Source organism: Diceros bicornis, chromosome 11 (assembly GCF_020826845.1).
Source record: "Diceros bicornis minor isolate mBicDic1 chromosome 11, mDicBic1.mat.cur, whole genome shotgun sequence".
NCBI classification, from domain to species: domain Eukaryota; kingdom Metazoa; phylum Chordata; class Mammalia; order Perissodactyla; family Rhinocerotidae; genus Diceros; species Diceros bicornis.
The window spans coordinates 33,123,407-33,132,422 of record NC_080750.1 but is presented as its reverse complement, the minus strand read 5'-3'; positions in this window follow the sequence as shown (position 1 = coordinate 33,132,422).

Below are 9,016 nucleotides of genomic sequence, written 5' to 3'. Positions count from 1 at the left end.
GTTGAAAAATAATTAGTTTTTCTTTAGTGCTATCTAAGATAGAGGGTGGTGATTCTAGATCAACAGTATCAAGTAATCACCCACAATGAAAATAGTTAGGTTCATTCAGCTTCCCCAGGTCCCTGCCTCTACTGTCCCCAGTGACTCTCAGAGAAGCTGCTGATTTCTCCCCATGTGGCTCGGTTCCCAGAACAATTCTGACTTGAAGCAGGAATCATTTCAACAGCCCCAGGTTCCCCTCAAACCAGTAAAGGATTACTAGTTAGCTCTCTTGTGGGTTTATCACAAATATAATATCCAAGCTCTGGCTCTGTGTACAAATCCGTGCTGACCACTAATTTTCCTGATTTGCAATTGCTCATCTGGGGGGTTTGCACTCTAATTATGGGGTTGTTGCCTTCAGATTTTCGAATTTACGTTCACACACACACACACCCTTCCCCACTCCTCCCTCATTCATAAGCCCGTTTAGAACAACAACGTATCTACTTTGGCTTTTGTTGTGAGTTCCCATCCAAGTCATCTGTTTAATCCTCTAGTCCTGAAGTGAGCTCTGGGATCTAGCCTTGTCCCGGCTATTGCCTTCTTTCTAGTGACCACTGCCATGTGAGTTCCCAGATGCCTATGGCCCTATAACTAGATTTTAGGGCACTTAACCTAGATTCCCTGTCACCACGCTAGCCCATCTGTTGGGCTCCCTGTTAATTCCTCTGAGACTCTTCCTTGATCTGAGAATGGAGAGTGTCATCTTTTTATATTTGTTCTCTTGTCACCTGGCTTTGGAGAGTGGGTCCAGCTCAGAGTTCAACCAACTTGTTCTGTGAAGGGCTACATAGCAAATGTTTAAGCTTTGCAGGCCATATCGTCTCTGCTGCAATTACTCAACTCTACTGTTGTAGCACGCAAGCAACCGTAGACAATGTGTAAACCAATGGGCATGCCTGTGTACCAATAAATCTTTATTTATAAAAACAGACAACAGAGTGGATTTGGCTAAAAGGCCATAGTGTGCTGACCCTCTGGTCTAATCTATAGCTTGTCTCTTTATTGCCTCATTTTCCACTATTTTACTCCCATTTCCTCCACTTTCATACTCTTCCCTTATATTGCTGAGAGTAAGGCATCATGCCTTAATATCAAATCTTATGATAGACACTAATAACCACTGGTTATACCAGTAACAGTTAGTCTGTGTACCTGAGTAACAAGTCTAAATTTCGGTGTCCACAGGGGCTTCTTAGAAGAGGCACATAGATTAGAGTCTCAGAAGATTAATACTTGAGTCAGATGCCATTTAGGCATTCTCTGCTCTTCCTTCCCTAGGAATTAGGACATTGCCTTGACTCTAATATAGTCAAGGTGGTAGTCGCCACCTTGCCTTTACCTATGCTATTCCTTCCTATTCCTTGAGTAAGAAGGCTGACTTTTGTTCAGCTCTGGCAGCAGTGTGCTCAGGGAGGATCTACCCCTCCCAAGTACAGGGAATGAGTTTTTGCCTGGAATTCGTATTAGATTATGTCTCAGATCTAGTTCTGGGCAATGGTATCTGGGGAAAGTCTCCTTGGGGCTTCTAGGAAAGAATTTTTCTCCAGGATAAGAGAGACATGAGGAGAAACCCATGTCCTTCTGTCCTTGCTCTTGATTGTTGTTGTATGAGAATAATCTTGTGGTTATTGTACCTACCTTGGGACCATAAGGGAAGACATGATCAATACTTTAGTGGTGGCAGAAGGAAAAAAATGGAAAAAGTCTGTTTGATTATGCTGCCCCATCCTCTCTGAGGTGTAAAGTATATGCCTCATATTAACCTTTTCAAAATCTGAAAGATTCCAAATTCTAAAACACATCTGGCCTCAAGAGTTTTGAATAATGGATCCTGGACCTGTACTATAGTTTGTATCTTGCATAGAGTAGTAAAATCCCATTTCTGGGGCTGGCCCCGTGGCATAGTGGTTCAAGTTTCAAGTTTGGCGCACTCTGCTTTGGCAGCCCAGGTTCGTGGGTTCGGATCCCAGGTGTGGACCTACATCACTTGTCAGCCATGCTGTGGCAGCGACCCACGTACAAAATAGAGGAAGACTGGCACAGATGTTAGCTCAGGGCTAATCTTCCTCAGGAAAAAAAAAATCCCATTTCTAGGGTGAATAGTACTCCTACACTCCAGGAAAGCCTATTTCCATATGCTAACAAAGAAGCAGCCTTTTTGTATCCACATCTCCCCAGAGTCTTCACCTCACTGAGCTCAAGTTTACAAATGAAAATAAATTACTGGCTACTACCAGTGAGAATTCAGTGGTAGCTTCTCCCTTGATACACATTTGTTTTTATGAGGAAAATCCCTTACAAAGGTCCAACTAGCTGGGAGTCTCCTTCCTTCTTCAAGACACAGTGGTGGAATGCAGTGAAGCAATGTGGAGTCAGAGATCAAATCTTCTCTCTCCTGACCTTGTGTGCAAATCAGACTGAAATATGGAATGACAATCTGTGACTTATCATTCTCGCTGAAGCTTCTCATTTCAACAGATTTCCCCATTTTATCATAAAAAATCACTATATCTGCTTGGCTGATAAAATCTGTTTTAATAAGGCCTATGCACTTTCGGTGGCTCTCAGCAAACCTCTAAGGGCAGTAAATTGCATCTTGGAAATGCAGGCTTTTTGGAAATGTGTCTGCATCAGGACTCTGGGGGATTTAAATGCAGAGGGATTTGCAAGGTTTGCATTTTTCATTCATTAAGGCTGTGTTGCTGCCAAACTTCTCTTCCTGTTAGTCATACAGGGAGGAGGGCTCAGCACAGTGGGCTGGTCATAAATTGTTGCGCTGTTCAAGGCAGCCCAAATGTAATACCAAGGGGGCCGTAGATCTTGGCATAGGTTTCGTGAACGATTTCTGAGAATTTCAATTGTATTGAAAAATCACATGTTTACAGAGGAATGAAAGACTCAGACTATCTTTAAATCCAGCAGGCTGAGAATTAAGCTTGTCCTTTATTTAAACCAGTGTGAGAAACCCAGAATTAGATGACTGCGAAGAGTCTATTTTTGTGGAATTCTATAGAAAAATTACTATAATTAAATGATTCTTTAGTCTTGATCAGTGGTACTTAATTTTTTTTTTTTTTTGAATGAGAATCTGAAGAAAGTTCTGCACCTTCTGACCAGAAATTGCCCACAAATGCACACACATTGTGTATACAATTTCAGGAGATTCATGGGTCCTCTGAGGCTCATCCATAACCCTCAGGTTAAGAATCCCTGCTCTTTATACTAGAAGCTCCTTGATGGTAACAATTATGTCTAATCGTTATATCTAATTATGTCTAATCTGCATAACATCCCTCCTGTTCGTGCCTAATACCCCATTACATACTCAGAAATTCTAGTTAGTGTTTCCTGATATGAACTTACAGTAATAAACTTCTTTTCTATTTTTACATTGTTCTTTAAAAAAACTCAAGGTGTTTATTTGATTAAAAATGCAAGTCTCTCTAGGGTTAGCCCTGTGGCCTAATGGTTAAGTTCAGCATGCTCCACTTTGGCGGCCCAGGTTCAGTTCCCAGGTGCAGACCTACACCACTTGTTGGTGGCCGTGCTGTGGCAGCGACCAACATACAAAATAGAGGAAGGTTGACACAGATGTTAGCTCAGGGTGAATCTTCCTTAGCAACAACACAAAACAAAACAATGTGAGTCTCTCTTTTAAGTAAGCTCTGCAATGTATCATTATATTCCCTTGATACAGACTAAGTAGTAACAAGGAGTTACCTCTTCTCTAGCTCCAGAATTGCCCTGAACCAAATTTATACTTTGGCAAAATTGAAAATGCAATTGCTGCTGCTGAGAACCGCCCACTAGCTGTGTGACTTCTGTCTCCTGTGGACTTTTAAAGGTCCTCCTTTGTACTTACATCTTCCCTGAGCTATAGGGGAAATGTCGCTGCAGGTGTTGCACTGAGCAGTTCCAGGGAGTACCATTCACACGCATTACCATGTGGACCTGAGTCCTCACTCAGTACTGGTAATAACTGCCATTAGTGAGTTCTTACTGTGCTAAGGATGTGTATTATCTTCACAGCAGCTGGCAAGTTAGATGCTATCTCCATTATTCACTTGAGGAAAGGAAGGCAAAGAAAGCCAAAGTAATCTGCTCAAAGCCATAAAACTTGTGAATGGCAGAGTCACAATTTGAACCCAGACTTTTCTGTCTTCAAGACCCTGCCCTTTAACTACTCCACTTATCCTCTTCCTTTGTACTTGTGAATTTGCCAGTGAAAATCAGATTAGACAAATGGATGGGGAAGAGATTTGTGGTCCTTCTTTGTATCCCAGGGAAAAATTCCCAGGAGATGTGTCTGAGGAGCTTCAAGGCATTGATGCTTCCATGCATACTTTGCCAGTGTTCCCATTGATGTGTGATGTGGTGTGCATGGGATGGAACCTTTGTGAAGAGCTCTCATTGTTGGAGAAGAGTTGGAGATAAATTGTTGAAGATTATATAGGGTGGCCCTATATACAGTTTTTTTTTTTACAGAAAAAACTGTAAAGCAGGTAGACATTGTCTTGAGTCCCCTTGGCTTCTCTTTCATCCTTCTATCACTTGAGTAGCACCACTCTTTTCACAGGTGAAAGTGTACTGATGAGGGGAGTTTGGGTGGTTTCTCACTGACCTATAGGAAAGTGACAGCAATTTGCTGTACAGGCTTTTGTTGCCAGGTAATGAAGGTGAGGGGCACATGGGAAGAGGGATGCACAGAGAAGGATATTGAGGCTGGGAAGTTCAGAACTTGATACAGATGTGTGTGTTGGGGGATGGGGGTATGCAGGAAAGACACATGTGTAAGCTAGCTAAAAACAGACCTATTTCTCTATTCTCAGGTATGATTTGGCTAGGAAGTGCCCCTGGGGACATCTGGTTTGAGAAGGATTCATCTCCTCCAGTCTGAGAGCACTGACCATATCGTCTAGGTCTCCCAGCTCTGCTCCCTGAGCCTCTAATTGGTCTGTTCCCTGGGAAAACCAAGAGGTTGTGGGCAGTAACAGAATCCGGACTAGTTAGTGAAGACGCTGAAGAAGAAGAAACAGGTACTATTCAGTTCTATTCTTCCAAGCTAGAACTTAGATAATGGCAATAGATTACCCTGGACTTTATGCCTTAACAAAGGGCGACTAGAAGAGAGTTACCTGCTGGAGCCAAGGTTGGCAGAGAGTGCAGGATGGAGGGGAAGGAAGAGGACGGAGGCTGTGTTGGGACACTCTACACAGAAATGTCCAAGATAGAAGCACGGGGAACCAAGGGCAACCCTCTCCTTAACCTCACATCACCCCTGGAGAGGGGCCAAAATCTCCTAGAAACTGTGCACACTGCCCCAAATGGACTTCTCCTTGTCAGCAGTTCAGGCCATTTGGGAGCACTATCCCTCTGTGTACAGAAGGCTCGGCCCTGACCCCTGATGGGCACTGGTGGTGTGGAAAGAAAAGCCTCAGCAGCAGAACTGAGTGAGGGAAATCTGAGCAGAAATGCATGGTGGGAAATCTACCCTCGCTATAACGGGAACTACTAAGTTACTTAGTACAGTTAAAGTGCCCCAAGGGAAATCGGCCACATTAAAAAACTTAACATGGAAAGTCTTTCCTGATTGCTACCTAAACAGACATTTTGATTGGGGTTAAAAAATTAGGCTGGTCTATACCATTGCCCAGAGAGGACTACAAAGCTGCAGGATACTAGAGTCTGTTGTTGGAGGTCCCCAGATATGAAAAAAGTCACAAACAAACTATAATTTTTTGGAGTATGTTTAAGCCTTAATACAGAGATTGACCTGCAAGGCCACCAAGTGACTCAGGGTGGAAGATGCAGAAACAATCCTGGTTGTCCAAATGCTGGTCTCCTAATACTTCTTTTTCTGCATGTGAGCACTAGCCTATGCCCACTCATATCCCTCTAGATGAGTATTCTCATCTCAGGACAGGATCACAGCTAACAGAAGGGAAAGAGCAAGAACAATAACCTGAATTTCATATTCAAAGCAAGGCAGGGCGAGAGTCTTGGTAGATGGGAAGAGTTTAGAAAGTATCCTTCTTTCCTTTTTCCAAGGGAGAAAGAAGAAATATTCTGGGATTATTTTTCTTCTTTACCCTTCTACAATTTTCTTCTCACTTCCATTAAAAAAACACATTTATTGAATATCTTTTCTGCTCAAGCCATTGTGCCAAGCATCACTAAAAGTCCAAGGATGGTTCCCTTATGGTGGGAGTTATAATAGGGGAGTATGACGAGTATTCAACACCAAAAACTATGATACAAGGCCCATTTGGTAAATACAAAGATGGTGCTTGAGAGGCTCAAACAGGGAAATGTGCCCCTGTTGGGAAGGATCAGGAAAGGCATCTTGAAGAAAGGAACGTTTGAAATGGGCCTCGAGAAATGAATAACAATAGTGGAAAGAAGATTGAGGATTGGGTGAGTGTGTGCCAGCAAGAGGAAACAGCCTGAGCAAAGGCCCAAGGACAGAATGGCCTGGAGGATGACTGAGAAATAGCAGGGAGGCTAGGGGACTGAAGTATATGGTGTGTATAGAAGAGGAGCCCTGGAGCAAAAGTCTGCGATAATCTGATCTTCCGACATCACATAGCCTGCCCCCTCTAGCAGGTGCCTTAAGAGCCAGTGATTGGGCAGAATATAGACTAGGTGACAAAGAGCAGATGGCAGGGTTTTCTACAGCCTCGCCTACGTTTCCTCTTCCCACTATTCATATTTCCCCTCCTTCAATTTCCAACTATTATAGGAAGCAAGCTGGGCCTTCCACACTAGTAGAGGAGTCTCTATCCGTTCTGCTTCAGAAAATATAGCATTGGATTTTTAAATACACAGGCAATCTTTCCTTAATAATAAGTAAAAGACAGCTTTATGTAACTTTTGCTTTGAAAGTAAATATCAGGTTTAACATACCAGTTTCTCCGAATTGCTATGGCTATCGCTGTATGCGCTCTCGTGCAAAGCAAGACAGGACTTACCAGCTATTCAACAATCCTAAGCAAGTAGCATGTCTGAACAAAGAATATTTTGACTACTTTACCTAAAAATTTTTAAAGTTTTGTGACATATACTATCTAGTGAAATATTTCTGGGGAAACTATACCATTCAATTCTTCTGGAATTTGGGGAAGTCTCATGGCTGCCTTGACTCCAATGGGTTTTCTTGGCATCATTCCATTCCTAGGTAGAGATTGTTCAAGGAAAGATTCAATCTCTTTATTTGGAAGACACACCAGCAGCTGAAAGGCTCATCAGGTCAAAACTTGGTAATGTTAGATCAGACTTTGACAAACTTTCATATGGGAGACTCTTGCATAAGCAGTTGCCTCGCTGCTTGGGGAATGACAGTGAAAAGTGGCAGTCAGGAAGGAAAACATTTAGAAAAACCTCCCAGTTCATAAAATTCCCCACATAGCATTAGAAATTCATTGAAACCTCTAAAATGCAGATCTTTCTTTGAAGAGTCAAACCCATTTGTCATTCAAGTGGTGCAAAGTATTTTACTCAGATACATTTTACTCTCATTTCACAGGTTGAGCCCAGGCATATGGAAACGTTGGAAATATTGATAAGAGGTTGGTGGTGGGAAGGGAAGGGATCATTTTTAAGCAAGGGACGTTTGCCTTTCTACTATTGTTAGATAGATTTCTTTTTGTACTGAGGAATAGACACTAGTATAATTAAGTGGTCTTTATGACATTGAATGGAAGACTACATCAGGGTTCTGGAAAACTCCAGGAGCTGGAGGGGAGCTCTTAGAGAGGGGATATTGCAAGCCCTGGGTGGTAGGAGAGGGAGGTTGGGAGATGGGAAGGTTGTAAACCCAATATCACCTACTTCAAAAGGTTGCCCAAGGACCTGGTGGTGGGAATCACTCCTTGACATTGATAAAAACCTGCAAACTACTTGTGACTCACTCAGTGTCTGAATGGCTTAAATAAATATTGTAGAGCTGTTTTGAATTTTTCCCATTCCTGGGGTGAATTAGAGGGATCTGGTAGACAAGATGGTTACTGAAACAGGCTCTGGTCCTTATCCTAGTTCTGTCAGTGATGTGCTGTGTGGTGCTGGACATATTACTTAACCTCTCTGAGCACCCTTTCTTTTTTTCCCACGTATCATAGAAGAGGCCATAATCCTATAATAGTCTTGCAGGGTTAACGTGAGAACTAAATAAAATAATGTGTGTCAAAAAAGCTCAGCAGGATACTTTCAGTAAATACTTTTCTCATATTTCTTAACATTCTTATATATATATATTTTCTTATAATATGCTTAAATATATTTCTTTCCCATAAAGCTTCATTCCATTTTGGAATTCTGGAAGGGCAGTCTCACAGTGAAGAGCATGCCAGGCATTGGGGTTATTCATGATAGGGTCCTCCAGGTCTCCTCAGCTGCAGCCCACACCCCCAGGGCCCTGAAGCTGACTCATGCTCTCAGGGGACCTGGGAGCAGAAGAAATGGACTTTGGTTCACAGCCAACTAGAGCAGACCCTTTCCAGAGCTGTCCTGAGCCCAAGGCGTTTCCCTGGAATTAGACCAGCCATGAATGGAAGAAGCCTGGCTTCACTGTATTTGGCTTGCATTAGAGTTTCCAAAGAACTCTGCCAGGATCCTACCAGACATGAGATGCTGTTCCCTTTTTCCTCAAAGCTATTTATGTTAATTAATCAAGGCATTTTGGAGCAGGAATTCTTCACGTAGAGGATATTTCCCACAAACATTCCAGCCTGTAACACATCTTCCAAGCTAAAAATATTTTATATGTTCTAACCCCTAAAGATTTATAAATCATCATTGAAGCTGGAGGCAGTGATGATTTGAACATGTTCCTTAATTGAATGTCATTTGAGGTGAAAGAAAAATCAATAGTTATCCCAGCAGCCGTGGAATACATTATAGAATTAACTCCAGCCTCTCTAATTCGCATGGTTAAAAGCACTTTCAGAAACCATGGGTCTAAAGGGAAAAAATAATT